Raw genomic sequence first — 16,620 nt, 5'->3', positions numbered from 1 at the left:
GGTGAGGTTCAAGGCTGGTTAACTCCTTTGGAGTTAAAAAAAAAAATGTTCATACAGATTGCAATTACAATTCACTTTGGTTAAAAAAAATGTTTTCACATTGTTTCCACATACTTCTTAGTCCCACTTTTTATTAACTGAAAAATTTCACGGGTTCACTATATCACAATTTTACACTCACAGAGTGCACTCCAATGGTAGTTGGAGCTAAGCCGAGAAGAGACGCTTGCGGCAGCCTCATCTTATCATAATTTTCTGCACTGTATTTGATCAGGAAATGGACATCTTATGTTACCATTATTCATCATTTATATTATCATTATTTTTTGTCATTTTTTATCATGCCTCCCCTGACTGCACGTCATTGATCTGTAGCTAAAATATATGATTAAAATCTCTTTGTTACATTAACATTTTGGACTAAATGCATAGTAACGTGTCAATTTTACTTTCAAGTCGTACTTATTTGCATGCGTTATTGCAAATGACAAATAACTAGAAGTACTGTGCACTCGTCCAGTGCATTGTGAGACTATGCCCTGTCACAACAAAGGTAGATATTTAAAGATGAGTGGGCCTGGAGAAAATGACAAAAAGCAGGAGTATGCTCGCTGTTCCAAAATGAAAATTGCAAAAGAGAGGCAACCACTGATTATCTTTCCTCCCACACATTGTTCGTTGTTCACGTCTGTGAACAAAAAGTATGATCCAGCAGCAGCGCTAAAGATAAGGTAAAAAAGTGAATTAACAATGTGTGTGTTTTTCTGTATTTCTGTGACCAGATGGCTTTTTCAAATTTACTGTATGCTGCTTATCTAGGTTTTATAGTTTTATAGTTTATAGCTATAGTTTATAGTATAGTTTATTTGCAGCACCCCCTATGGGTTGTGGTCAAAGAGCTTTGGAAGACATGCTAATGTAGCGTTGGAGGTGTAGGGCGTATAGAGTCACTCTTTGCAGGACAAAAACTCACAAGCTTGTGCTCTTTGAAGAGGATGTGTCGGCTTTGTTTTTTATGTGCCAGCCACATTGAACTACAACAGTCGCCTTTTTTACATGACATTATCTGTGCGCCCCACTGAGCAAGCATGACCAATCAACTTTCATCAAAGGTATGAATGTGAGTGTGAATGGTTGTTTGTCTATATGTGCCCTGCGGTTGACTGGCGACCAGTTCAGGGTTTACCCCGCCTCTCGCCCATCAGTCAGCTGGGATAGGCCCCAGCATACCTCGGCGACCCTAATGAGGATAAGCGGCATAGAAGATGGATGGATGGATCTTAAGGAGGTTCTAAGTAGAAGTAGAAGTAAAGAGAAGAAATGGGAGTGAGACGTAAAAAAATAGTAGTAAGCAATTAATTGCAACATTCCCACTAGCCTGACGGAAACAATGGCATCAAGCATGCCCAAACCAATTTTTTAGGTGATTAACAAGAACGGCACAGCTACACATTACTGAGGCCTTTTTTTAAAAATGGATTTCTATTTTTTGGGGGGGGGAGGGTTGGGTTATTTTGAGCTATGTTCTTAAACTTTTGATCAGCTGATAAACAGCCTATTTCAGTTTAACGTTTGTTTGCGGTAAATTGCTTCCTCAAATTTTTTTGTCTCACTCCCATTTCTTCTTTTTGCATTTTGAAACTCTACTTAGAACCTCCTTGTAGTTAAAAATGTTTGCAATTTTTAACTGGTCTTAAAATTTAGATTAGAAGTATAATACAGATAACCTAAAAGATTTGTAATCATGAGACAAATGCTGAATGACTTAGGGACAATTAGTCCCTCTCGTGTCCATGCAAAGACATTTTAATTGATGGCAGACTTTTTTTTTTTTTTTACCATCTTAAATTTTATAGACATGTGCTTATCACTCCCCTAAAGGTGTGTACCAAACTTCATGGTGAATCAGCCAAACACCCTAAAGTTACAGTGGGTGTTTTTATGAAAAATTTCAAGTCAATCCGACTTGTGGGGTATAATAAAATAATAGGGCAGGCAACACAGTAGGACTGCATGTTTTAAAAATGTTCACCCTTTTGTATGCAGAAGTTCAGGAATACGAGAGTTACATCGTAGGCGTCCTGATTTTTTCACACGACTGTATTAATAAAATTCTCAGCAGCAATTTACTGTTACAATGCCAGGAGTTAAAAGGAGGACATTTGTGAAGCAACTGTTTTCTGTAATCCATCTGTCACGGTGTTCTGTGATGCCTCTCCAGATGCTAGTCGCAGAGGGACGCAGATTGTCAGAGCAACAGCAAATAATCAGGCATCAAGTGCTGCTTCTACACCCTAGATGTTAGCCTACCACCAGAACCGGTGCTGGGAGCCAGAAACCATCCATGTGCTGACCTCAGCTGGCCTGATGCTGCATCACATTGTGGAGAGAGAAGGGCTGGAGAGTGACTAAATTGACCATTTTTGCCTTAGTCTCCATTTTCTTCCACTCTTAAAATCACCTCTGTTCTCCAATAGCCCATCTCTCCTCTTATTTGCCGCTCTCGTTTTTCATTATCAGCAGTCGTCATACTCATCAGCTGCCTTCATCCCTTTGATGGGTTTTCATTTTTCTCCCACTGTGAGGATTTTGGTTATCCATGAAAGTCATTTTTACTCACTTTCATACTGTGGGTTCAAAGCCTTGTGCAGTAGAGGACACTGCATTTGTTTTAGTCATCGTTCCTTATATTGTTTCAGACAGCAGACCTGTTATCCACCTCTTGCTGACCCTATGGAAGTAGAGCCATAACATCCATTTGGCTTCACATTAACCTCCAGGTTAACGCTGCTGCAACAGGAAAGCCAAACCAACACCAGGCCATTTTGCGTGGGTGCTCCCTGTGCTCCATCTCCATCCCGTGCCTCTCAGTTTAGCCCTCTCTTTGCCTCTCTCTTTGGCAACATCACTGCCTTTCCCATTATTACCGTCACTCTGGCCAAATTGCCTTGTCTTTCAAGGCCAGTGGGCTGTGTTCATCAAGTACTACCACAACCTAGGAGTCTTTCTCTGGGCTGTTTCAGTGTGCCAAGAAAAGGATTCTGCTCTAAAGCAAATAAGACAAATTGTGAACCGCCTGCTCTGTCCCGTACTGTAAAGGAAGATGTAAAAGGGTGGCTTGCAGCAAGAACTGTATGCGACTGGTAATAGAGAGGAGATACCGTAGTACTGATGCCCTCTTTAAATGTATTGTCTATCGAGGAGAGCAGTGTGCATGCTATTATTGTAGCGTTCTTATCTGTAATTCATATTGGTGCACATTGTTGGTTGGTTGAATTTGTTGTTGTTATTTTACTGTAATAATAACTTATAAGTGAGAATAATTTGCTTATACAACAACAAGTTCTACTTTCAGACACTGGCATGGACAAAACCTAGTTTTATTATCCTTCCATACTCCTTTTTTTCCAGCCATGACCTAAAATAAAAATGGACATAAAAATACTTCAAACAACGTGATCCTCCGTCCCATGAGGCTGACGTTGTGGGTTGATCTCCTCCGCTCTAGCTTTGAGACGAGCCATTTCGCCCTCTTTTTATGTTGCCGTGTTCAAAGCCTTTTGTATCTTGTGGGACACAATGACAACACGTTCTCTTGAAGCTTTCAACAAGAGTAAAAATAAGGTAAAAAAAAAAATCTCATCATTCCTCTCCCACCTGTGCTATCACAGGTTTAAATGTAGACACCGAAACACACCATAAAGCTGTGCTGAGAAGATAAAGCAACTGCTGAGGATCAAACACCTTTTTTGTGTTGCTTGCATAAAACCTAAAAGCAGTATATTTAGCCTATACTGTCGTCACAGTATAGGCTAAACTACTTGCTGCTACCATGTGAGTGAATGGTGAATTTACACTCACACTAATTGGATATGAAGTGAGTTTTTCTTTAAAAAATTGATTTTCAAAACAAGTGAGCTTCAGTTGTGCCTGTATTGATCCCAGATAAAACCCGGTCATGATGGCAAAAAAAACCTGGCCCAGAGGGTAGAGCGCCTAAATTGAAGGTGTAATCTCAGTAGCAAGACATGTGCTTGTGATACTATCACTTTCAAGAATAGGCTGCCGAGGATGAGATAGACGAAGACGGTCCAGTTCATTAGCAGAGAGGCTGACATGGTGACATACTGCTCTGACTATATCGGCACCAGTACAATATATTCTTAACATTTGCAAATGGAACGCTTCCTCAGTTAAATTCTTTTAAGGAGTTGCCCATAACCATGCATCTTAATATACAGTACTGTGGAACCTCCAAAGTCAAAAACCACCAAAGTCGTACAACCTATATCAGCAAGTCTGCTATGGATTTTCTTGGTCGTGATGTTGCTAGCCATGTCAAGCCAACTTTATTTGTGTAGCACTTCTGAAAATAGCAAACCCTGACCAAAGTGGTGAACAGTGTCTCGTGTAATGATAACCAGAGGTCCAAGAATAGAACATATTGCAACGGCAGTCCCGTCCAGAAACCGGAGGGTTGGTGGTTCAAAACTCGTCCATCCTAGTCACTGTTGTTGTGTCCTTGGGCAAGACACTTCGCCCACCTTGCCTCCAGTGTAGCCCACACTGGTTTACAAATGTGAATGGATGTTTAGTGGTGGTCAGAGAGGCCGTCGGTGTGAACTGACAGCCATGTTTTCGTCAGTCCAATCCAGAGCAGCTGTAACTTGCCACCACTAGTGTGCGACTGTGGCGTGAATGAATAATGGGTTCCACTGTGAAGCGCTTTGGGGTATCTTGAAAGGCGCTCTATAAAACCAATCCATTATTGCTTTGGGGAAGGATTTCACTGCACTGTGTATATATTTAACTATATACATTAATGGTTTTTTTTGTTTTTTTTTTACCAAGCATTCTGACACACACACACACACACATTATTTCAGCAACACCAAAAAAACACCACCACAGCTGCCAAAATTTGGTATCTGAAATCTAGTAGATTTCAGTAGATGGCCCGTTTTTCAGATTTATACCGATCCAAATAAATTTGAAAATTGTAATACACAGTGTTCCCTCATTTAACGCGGGGGTTAGGTTCCAAAAAATACCAGTGCTAAGTAAAATCGTTAAATGAAATAGAAGTTTATTTTTTTATGTTTTTTTCATTCATTATATATTTTTTCATTTACAGGATATGTTTTTTCGTTTATTATATATGTTTTAAGGCTGTGAAACCCCTCACCACACACTTTATACACTTTTCTCAGACATGAGAAAATATATATGCTGTGCATATACAGAGCCTTAAAAGCGCGAATCACGCCTTTGTCCCTGGGCTGAATCAGCGATGTAGTGTTTCCAAAATAAGCCTGTCTCATCCATATTAAAATCTTGTTGAGGCTTATATCCCCCTTCCTCGATGATGGCTTTAAATTTGTTCATGTTTGCCCCTGCACCGGCACCCACCGAGACCGTCTCATGCTGTGGACAGTTAAAGCCCTTTTTTGCATCCTTGTCAAAATTTATTGCTGCTGTCGTCTTGATGTTATTTTCCTCCTTCTACGAAGAGTAATGTATTCCGTAATTATTCCGTAATGGCACCCTGCAGCTGCACATTTTGGGTGCAACTGCAGGTGCCTTTGTCGGTGCAGAGTGTTTAGTCGACATTGTGAGTTTTGTCGGGGCGAAAACTTACAAACATACAGTACTATAGAGCCACACTGCTCGCGATCAAACAATTATGTAAATTAGGCAAGCTGAACGCATTCTGTAGTGTACAGGACACATGGCATGGAGGAGATTGATTGATGGTCTACAGTCCCTTAGCCAATCGGCACTCAGAAGACAATGCGGGTTTTCCCTTAGCAAATTAGGACGCAGAACACAATGCGTTCATACGCTGTCAAAAAATCTGTGTAATAGCGAGGCCGTGTAAAGTGAACCCCGTTATAGCGAGGGAACACTGTATTTGATTTTAAGAGTTCAATTAAAACAAAGAGTCCAATTCAAACTAGTTGACAGCATCACTCTGCAAACACTTCCAGTTCCCAGGCTCCTTCAAAGGGGGAGCAGTTTTACTTTATTTTAGTTTTATTTTGTGTAGTTTTATAGTGGTTAACTTCTCTTTATACATATTTGCATGAATGAATGTGTAAAATGCTACTTAAAACATTTCTTGTCCAGTTAATAACGATTTTAGGATGGTGACAATCCGAGCCAAATTAAATTATGTTAGATAATTTCCTATGGGAATTTCCTTTGTAAAATTGGAACAACTTGGAAGTAAACCAGTGTCAATGTATGTATTGTTTTGACATTGGACATTCTGCTGTTTTTTTTATCAAGCTTTTAATCAATTAGAATGGCAATGATGTCATGTAAATACAGTACTTCCCCCTGAAAGGGAATACTGTACAGTATGTTGTAATTATTAACTATGTTGTATTTACAAAATAGTCTTACAATGTTTACATTACATTATGATGTTTGCTTACCTGCTGAAAATCTGCCGCATTATGCTAACGCTGCTCATGCCTTTACAGGTCATAGTCATCCGCAAAGGTTGAATCGAGGCAAGTGGATTCTTCTTGTTTGCTGAAGACGTTTCACCTTTAATCCAAAGGGCTTCTTCAGTTCAGTTCAGTTCAGGTTTTTTAGATCTCAAAACAATGTTTTGACATATCGCCCTCAAAGACTGTCTCATTCCACAGGAAAGAGCTGTTATGCCACCAGGAAGGTGAACGACCAATTATTATGCAAGCAGACGGGCATTCACCAGAAACAACAACCTGATTGTGACCACGCCCAAAGGACACACCCACCAGAGACAAAAATTGGGATAGTCGACACTTAAAAATGTACAACTGAAGAAGCCAGTTGGATAAAACCTCTTTAACAAGCAATAAAAGTTCAGTTGCCTCGATTCAACCTTTGCGGATCGTCATGCTTATAGTGTGCCATGACAGGTCATTGTTTAATAATAATGCTGAAACAATGTATGCTTCTATTTCCAAGTCGTTGCAAGGTGTCTCTGCAAAGATTGCTTTTGACAAAGTTCTGTGGAAGCCTCCCTTAGTACACAAAGCTACATTGTCTCACTGTTTCCTGCTTGCAGGTTTCCTGCCTCCCGGCACCGGTGCCGTAATCAGGAGTGACACAGGCGCACACCCACTATAATCCTCCGTGATTAGAACCCTGACATCAACGGCTTCCGCTGCTGTCACTCTCCGCTCAGGCAACTCAAGGTGGGGATGTTGTTCTCCTCTGTGCAAGTCTGTACAAACGCAGCGAGGGGCTATTGTTGTTTTGACGCTAAGCCGACGGCGGAGGGAGACGCAGGGTGGAATGGTGTCTGTGTAGCGAGACAAGTGCACAGTGCACTATAAGACAGCTTGTCATGTTTACATGTGAAGTCTATGATCCTGACGGCGGGCCTGCAGATGTTATTATTATTATTTTTCAATTTAATTAATATTTAGCTCAATGTAAAGAGCAACAACAACATAATAGCTGTCTACAGATCTGACTTTATAAAGATAACAGTTTTTAGTACTATGTATTATTGTTGTTGTATGTTCAAATGGGACCGGCAGTTAACTCTTTAATATCTCTATGTACAATACTACCCAATTATTAGGGTAAATATATGAGAGCTACTATTTGAGGGAATTGCGTAATTGCCATTCATACCCAAATCCAGAGAGTTTGAACACATACTGTACCGGTACTCTTTATTTATGGTACTCTTTAGTGTTTTTTTTCCATTCCAAGTAGATTTCTTCAAAAAATTCCTGCTCATCAAAGGTTTAGGTTCTACAACATGCAGGACACATCATGCAAATCACGCTCTAGTACATACTAGTCCCAGTTTAACCCAATACTTAATGGTAATTATCTCCAGACTTCTTAATGCATTCATAGTTATGTATGTGTGTGTGAGTGTTTACAAGAAGTAACAGTGATATGGCAATTGATTTTGTTCCTATTAGAAAGCCACTGATGGCGATGAATCCACATGAGGAAATTATCCCAAGTTGAGTGCTAATTGTCTGATTAGATGAGTCTCAGCTTGATAAATGCACAACAAGCCGGTGCACATAAAGCAGACATTAAACGCTTTAGACCATTAAATTGCACATTGCCAAAAGGAAAGTGTCAACATGTGTGTTTGTGTGCAGTACCTTCTGTGGAAGTATTTTGTTGTGTTGGTGCTTGTCCTTTGCTGTGCACCTGACCAGGAGAGAAGATAATTTCAGAGCTCTTAATTACTTTCATGTGTAGCTGCAGCGGTGAATTAGTATCAAAGCATACGGCAGTAGATATTCCTTTTGAACAGTCTTTGCATGTACAGGAGATCCCTGCTGTCCGTTGTGTTTACGTTTCAAGGCCAACCGCCAATGGAAAAAACTTTAGATGGATTGAGATGCCCATAAAAATGTCTATATTTGACACAAGACTTGCTCCTCCCTCTTCAAACCCTCCTGCTTGATTGGCTCTCCTCCGAACAATTGCAATAAAAGTGACTTATAAATACTAGATTAGATTCAGCTCCAGAACCCTCCCTTCCCCTTCTCTTTTCAAATAAATACAATTGTTCACTCGCATCAAAAGATGCTAACAAGCTAAATCTACGTTTAATCCTTAAATATGTTCTGAAAATAACTAAAATATGAAATGTATAGGTACTCGCTACTATGAACTACTATGAATTATAATGAAAGATGTTCGACAGAACAGATGAAATTGGAGTCACAGTACAATCGCACTTCTGTCTGTCGCGGACCTGCCTACATCTCCCTCTAAAGCAGCTAGCTTTACAGGGGTCGTCTCGGCTAGCGGTCGGATAAGGTGTCTCTCCAAGCTGCATCGACATAATCCATACTGCTTGCCTGTTGTAACAACTTACAATCATATATTAACTTGTGTTCACCTCGTTGCAAGTTTTGAGACCAGATTTTAAGAAAGTCGACTGTAAACGCTAGTGCTGCTGTAGCAACACGCGCAGGGCACTGCCATTATGCACTGAAGTTATGTGGTATGCTGTAAACAGAATTTTTAAGATGATTTTGATGATTTTTTTTGGCCAAAAATCTGCAAATTTGTGGGGTCCATTAATGCTCGATTGCGAACGTGCAGGGCTTCATTGTACAAAAAAAAGGTTTTTCTTGTTTGGTTTTGTTTTTTTTAATCAAAAATCTACAAATTTGAGGAGTCGCGATACGCGGGCATCCACTGTATAGCAAATCACTTGTGTACATTATAAACAACATGGCAGGCAACAGAGCTCACACAGGATAAAAGACGTGAGTGTGTGCAAGAAAAAGAAAAATATCATTTGCTTTTCCCATCTGGAGGATCTTTTTTTGTTGTTGTTGTTTCAGCAGCACACTCACACTATCACCCACTCATGGAGACACAAGAGCATGGCCTGTTTGCTCTTGAGGAAGCCTGTTGCACCCTCCGAGAGATAAAATGACGTGCTTTGCTAGCCAGTTTGTTTTCAGTCAGTGAAAAGGAATTGCACATTTGCTGGAAATTGTGTCATTTTTAAACAACGTTTCAACAAAGAGACTTAAGATTATTGATTCAATAAACAAACAAAGGAAATGTTAGCTGAGCAAACAGAGCAAGCGTAAATCATCTGTTTGTTCTACACATGATGGAAATCCCTCATACGCTATTGAGTGGAGCGTTTTGGAGCAACAGTGTATGCTCATATAAATTAATTACATACAAGCTTCTCACATCACATCCTCATTCAAAGAAACATCAGATGTCAATCAGTATTACCTGAGGCTCAAAGCTAATGGTCTCCGCTTTTTATAGGTTATATTTCCTTTTTGTTTTCATTCATCATAACAGAGTTTGCAATCTTGGCGTTATATTTATGGTGTTTATTGTACAATTCCAAGTCCAACAATGTTTTACATTTGGTTTTAGAATAAACTGTGCTTGATGTTGCTCACTCTAGTGTGTGCAACGAGAGCGACACGATAAGCAAACACTGAGAATGGTGGCTTCTCGGCGTGTTTTGGTTGGGTTTTTTTGCCCTTATGATGGACTATCTTAGTAATAGCGTTTTCCCCATTACGTATTTAAACGATTAGTAGTAGTTCTGAAGTACAGGAGATGTCACGAGATTAGAATATGACCATACCGAGCATCATGGGAAATGTAGTTTTTAGCCATATATTAGCCGCACAGGTGTATAAGCCGCAGGGTTTAAGGTTTGAGAAAAAAGTAGTGACACCGGAATTTACGGGAATAACAAAAAAAGTCTTCAAAGGCCTTGTCTACTTAAACGCCACAAAATTGCCCATTTGGAACCAAATGTGGGACACTGAAAGGTGGAAGAAAGTTCTGTTGAGAAAAAAAATGTAGCTGGGATAGGCTCCAGCATACCCCGCAACCCTAACTAATGAGGATAAGCGGCATAGAAAATGGATGGATGGATGAAAAAAACTTAACCTTGACGGTCCTGATCGCTTCCAAAGTTACTGGCATGACAAGGAGATCCCACGTGAGATGTTTTCCACACGGCACAGTGGAGGGGGCGCCATCATGATCTGGGGTGCTTTTTCCTTCAATAAAACAACGGAGCTTCAGGTTGTGCAGCGGCGTCAAACGGCAACTGGCTATGTGGAGATGTTAGAGGGGTCATCCCTCATGACTGAAGGCCCTCGTCTGTGTGGTAATGCCTGGGGTTTTCAACAGGACAACAATGCAGTTCACAATGCCTGCCTGACAAAGGACTTCTTCCAGAGGAATAACCTCACTCTTTTGGACCATCCTGCGTTTTCTCCTGATTTAAATCCGAGAACATTTGGAGATGGAGGGCAAGGGAAGTTTACAAAAATGGACATCATTCCCTAACAGTGGATGCCCTCCGTGAAGCCATCTTCACCACCTGGAGCAACATTCCCACTAGCCTCCCAAGCATGCCGAAATGAATGTTTGCGGTGATTAACAAGAATCGCGCAGCTACTCATTACTGACTCCTTTTTGAAACAATTATTTCTATTTTGGGGGGGGTTCGGGGCTATGTTGACCTATGGTATTAAACTTTTGATCAACTGATGAATAGCCTATTTCAGTTTAATGGTTGTTTGCAATAAACTGCTTCCTCAATTTTTTTCTTTCTTCTTATTTCTTTCTTCTTTTTTTATTTAGATTTTCTATTTAGAACCTCCAACAGCGCAAAATGTAAATTCTTGCAATTTTTCAACTGGTCTTAAAATTTTGATCAAAAGTGTATATACAGTAGCCTTTGCAATGTATCCTTACATGTTTGGATCTTTACATTTGGACTTACTGACCTTTGGTCTTTTGTGTGTTCACAGTGATCTTTACCATCACAACCAATAACATTATTGATGCCTATAAATATCTGCATCTGAAACTGCGATCAACACACATCAAATTTGCAAGAATGTGATGGACGTGAGGTCACAGTCACCTTGACTTTAAGTGACAAACTGTAGTCTAATCCATTTACCCTCGGACGTTTGTGGCGTCTTGAATTTAATGCTTGCAGCGTCAATGGCGAAAGTTAAAATAAATAAATAATAGTGTCGCAAACTATGAAAACTATGTATGAGTAAAGCCTCCACTTGGTACCCACAACACATTTCTCTGTCCCAAAGCTGCTGGACACAGTACATATATCATAGTGACTTATTGAATTGGAGGAGTATGAAATATCTCGGATGATAGATTGCTGGTATTTAGTCGGGTTGGTGTACAGCCACTGGTGAACTGTGAATTCCAAATGTGGAAGTGAATTGGGGGAGAGACAAATATGAAGTGTTTTTCTCTAGCATCCGTCAATGTTATATTATTGTTAATATTTTAATATTATTGTCATCAGTAGTTGTGGTATCTTTTTTTATGACCACACAAACATGGATATTTTCAAAAACACAAATTTCCCCCACTCCAGTGTTAAAAAAAATATCCACATAAAAACACATTCACCGGCTGTCATGCGCATTTTGGCCATTCAAAAGCCTGAAACTTTAACCAACGCCTCTGTTCTTCAATATAGTGAGATATTAAATGTAAAATTATTTGTACATTATCTTTAAAATCAGCACTCGTTGGCATTGAACCATCATGAATGTTTTTTGGTTTATGTAAAAAATGTATGCCAAAATTTTGCCTCTGTTTGCATACATTTTCCAGTTAGCTTACAATATAGCGCGCGGCTTGTTGTGTTATTAATACACTGCCTGAATCCAGCTGTGTTCCTAATGTATTTTTTCCACAAATGTCCTTGTAAGCATCCTTAGCTTGCTAAATGGCAAGCGGAAGCGGAAGTCAGCTTTGTCGCCCAGCTATATCATCAGCGGTTGACTCAAAATGACTAATGAAAGGAATAAAATAACATTTAAGGTCACTTTTGCCTTCATTGAAGGCAAAAGTTCATCTTCCTGTTTTGTCATGAGTTATTTCTTAAATTCAATAGTGTTTCTCACCTTCGTTCAAAAAAAAATGCTGGCACTTCCAACATTCTTTGGCTTAATTTTTGGTTACTGAGGTGAGAAAAACTGTCGAATTCAAGAAATAACTGTGAGATAATAAGATGTTGATGTAAGATGTTGATCTCACTGCCACGTTGTGTCTTTGGGAAGACACATCAAGAATCATGTCTTCAATAAAGGTAAAAGTAACCTTAAATGTTCATTTATCATTTTCATTAATCATTTAGATGTATTTCAAATTGTTTTCTGCATGTAAAACTACAATTGTAAAACTATAAAACATGTTTTGTGTACACATTTTTGGCTTTCTAGAACGGATTAATTGTATTTACATGATTGATTCAGTTAAACCTTCTGCAACAAATTAATGACGGTAACCAAGCTTCCACTGTAAAGGCCAATATGCATACATATATAAAATAAGTATGTAATTGATAATTCATTTTACACATACTTCATCAAGAAAATAGCAACTAGACATGCACGTATAATTTGCACTGGTAGGGGGCCAATAAAACCTCAATTTCCCTTTACTTTAATTGCATAAGAATTGCCCAAAAAAATGAATCATTTATTACAAGCAGAACTATTTACATGATAATTGCTTCATTTAGGAAAACAATATTTGTGACGCATGCAGGTCAAACAGAGGCAATCATTGTGTCTTTGCCTGCATTAGCTGAGAGTACACTTTCATTTACCTGCATGCTTTTCAAATGTCACCGCTGAATTTAGAAATGTGGCAATAAAAAATAATGAAGCCAGTTCTGCAGGTGTTAGAGTATTGAGCTGATTCATATGAGCCGCCGAAAAGGGGAGATTTGTTGTCTTTGCAGAGAAGGAAACTTTATTTCTGTATCATTTATGAACTGTACAAGTTGTGTCACTTCCTGTTGATTGGAAAGGATGTTGATGGTAAGAGCTCCGCTTTTGCTACCGGAGTTTTTGGAGTATTCCTGACCACGCTTTGTGATCACAACTCCAGAGGAGTGTGCTGACATCTCTGCTAGCAACGACTGTGAACCGCGGCTGTTCATGAAGCTAATATCTTGGAGTTTTCTTGAAGAGATATCTCTGGCTTCAACTCGGACTGGTGAGAGACACAAACTTGCTGTAACAATGAATATTAAACACCGAAGGCCGTTGTAAGGTAGGCTTACAGGCTAACCGACACACATTGTTGCTTAGCAACAGCAACAATGCTAAAGAGAGATGAGAAGAGGCTCAGGCAGCATGGGTCGAAGTACCCCAGAGTCGATTATAGACATGAAGTCACCTAAGAAAGAAGGTGCGGCACTTATACCCGCGTCTCTGCAGACGCCGGCCGGAGAGCACTTGAACATTCTGAATCACCAGCTGTCCAAGTACGCAGAATCACCGCTGGAGAAATTGACGCAGTCGCCAACGCATTTAAAGGATGTGATGGAAAAGCAACAAGAATTAAACAATATGTTGAAAAATCAACAAAAAAAACATGGAACTAGTGCTACAAAAACTACAGAGGCTGGATGATCTGGAACAATACATCCGATCTATGAAACAGGAGGTTCAAAACTTGAAGGATGAAGTTCAAAGTCAGAGAGGGGAATAAGGTATTACAGGATAGTGATGCTGCATTGAGTGCCACTCTCACACAAGATAATGAAGAAAAAGAAAAAAATCATTGAGCAATTGAAGAACACTATTGATGTCATGGATCAGAACTCACGAACGAATGATGTGATTGTGACGGGGCTTCAGATTAAACCCAGGTCTTACGCCAGGGCAGTCGGGAAAAGGGATGAACCAAATTAAATGGATGTCGCTTCTACGGAGCAACAAGTTGCTATTTTTCTACAATCAAAGGAGGTGAACGTAGACATTCAAACCATTGACACTTGCATCCCACTGTATGGCAGGAACAGCACCACAACCGTCGTCATTGTCGAGTTCACTAATAGGAAATTCAATACCGCACTTGTGAAACAGGGAAAGAAGCTGAAAGGTACAAACGTGTACATGAATGAGCATCTGACAAAACGCAGCGCTGAAATCGCCAAGCAAGCACGTGATCTGAGGAAGCAGGGAAGGATCCAAGGTGCTTGGATTGCTAACTGCAAAATTTTCATCAAGTTAAACAGAGGACCAGAGTCCAGAGTGCTTGTTGTCAAAGACATCAAGGATCTGAATAAATACTAAAGATTATATCAACACAACAACATGGACAGCATCATCAGTATGCCACAACATGATCTACAATTGGACACCTTTTGTTTCACAGATCACAAACAAATAGAAATGCAAAAAGACATAGATCCGGACACACATTTTTTTCTAATATCCGAAATGACTGCTGTTACTACACGGGCAATAAGTTGTCAATTATCCACATAAACAGCAGAAGCATGTATACAAATTATAACAACATCAGACAATATTTTAATCAATTCAAGGAACCCTTCAAAGTAATTGCAATCTCTGAAACTTGGATTAACATCGACAAAGGCATGGACTTTGAGCTGGATGGTTATGAAATTATCTGCATTAACAGGAATAATACAAGTGGAGGAGGTGTGGCATTGTACGTGGACAAACATCTGACCTACAAAATGATAAAGAACATGTCATTTGGTATTTATAACATTTTGGGATGCATAATGATTTCAATCCATTTTTGCTTAAGAAAAAAGCAAAAATGTATTAATAAATTCTTTATATAGAACTCTAAGGTCAAGCATTGAAATGTTTGAGGATTGGATTAAAACAACCTTCACAGACATGAGTCAAAAAACAATGTTCAATCTTCCGAATCCACACAAAAACAAGGTAATAAATGACAATGTATAGCTTGAGTCTATATCCTAAAATCATCAGACCAAGCATAATAAAAGACCTCTGCGCCACCCTAATTGATAATATATTCACCAGTGACTTTGATAACAACACAACTAGTGGTCTGCTAATCACTGACCATCTTCCATTGTTTACAATTTACAACGAATACGGCAAAAAAAGAAAGCTGGCGGACAAAAAGACTTTCCAAAGACTATGCACACAGGACAGTGCCAATGCTTTTAAGAAAGATCTACAAGAACAAAGATGTGAGAGTGTGTACAGTGGAAATGACGTGGATGAAGCACCTGAACACTTTCTAAATACTTATATGGAGCTCTATGATAAGAATTGTCCCTCGAGAGAAATGTCCAACAAGCAAAAGAAAAATCAGCCATGGATGACAAAAGGACTAAAAAATGCCTGTAAGAAGAAAAATACATTATATAGGAAATTTATAGTAGAAATGAAACAATAGACAGGAATCCTAATTCCATGTTTCTCACTGATGTGACAAAAAAGGAAATCACTGATATTGCCAATAATTTTAAAGCAAAAACATCAACTGATTGTAATGGAATCAAAATGAAAACGATAAAAAGAGTTATTAACAAAGATCGTAGAACCGCTGACGTATATCAGTACGTTATCATTCCATACTGGTAAATTTCCAAACAAAATGAAAACAGCTAAAGTAGTTCTAATCTTTAAAAACTGAGACAAGCATCAATTTACAAACTACTGACCACTTTCTTTATTACCACAATTTTCTAAAATAATCGAGAAGCTATTCAACAACATGTTTGGCAGATTTATTAATAAGTATGAATTACTCACAGATAGCCGATACGGATACAGAGCTAACATTTCCATCTCAATGGCACTGATTTAAATTACTGAGGAAATTACCATTGCTGTAGACAACAGAAAATGTGCAGTTGCAGTATTTATGGATCTGACAAAAGCTTTCAATACTAATAATCAAAACATCCTAATTACAAAATTAGAAAGGTAAGAAATCAGAGGGTTGGATCAAAAGCTATCTAGCTAAGTGGAAGCAATATGTAAAGTTAGGAGAATACACATCTGCAAGTTTAAATATTACATGCGGAGTACCCCAGGGGTCAATGCTGGGTCCAAAACTGTTTAGCTTGTTTGTCTATATGTGCCTTGCGTCTGACTGGCGACCAGTCCAGTTCACCCCCCCTCTCGCCCGAAGTCAGCTGGGAGATGCTCTGGAATACCCGTGACCCTAGTGATGATAAGCGGCATAGAAGATGGATGGAGACTGAGATTCCATTTTATTTTCATTGTTTGTTTTTTTTATTTTGTTGTTTATTTAATTGTATTTAAAAGCTCCTGACATTCCCATTACAATATTAAATAC

General features: G+C 39.1%; 1 protein-coding gene across 10 annotated transcripts in view; it reads right to left on the bottom strand.

Moving 5' to 3' along the window:
* The window catches only part of tnr (tenascin R (restrictin, janusin)), a 176,767-nt gene that overhangs the window by 89,211 nt on the left and 70,936 nt on the right, over positions 1-16,620 (bottom strand). For 3 of the 10 annotated variants that reach the window (XM_054752846.1, XM_054752854.1, XM_054752830.1), the window contains one exon: positions 8,124-8,172. The exons of the other annotated variants lie outside the window; for them this stretch is intronic. The gene's annotated coding sequence lies outside the window, so the exon portion shown is untranslated. The remainder of the gene's footprint in view (positions 1-8,123; positions 8,173-16,620) is intronic. 10 annotated transcript variants of the gene reach the window in all.

This window comes from Dunckerocampus dactyliophorus, chromosome 2, assembly GCF_027744805.1.
Source record: "Dunckerocampus dactyliophorus isolate RoL2022-P2 chromosome 2, RoL_Ddac_1.1, whole genome shotgun sequence".
NCBI classification, from domain to species: Eukaryota; Metazoa; Chordata; class Actinopteri; order Syngnathiformes; family Syngnathidae; genus Dunckerocampus; species Dunckerocampus dactyliophorus.
This window is presented reverse-complemented; position numbering and strand designations above follow the sequence as displayed.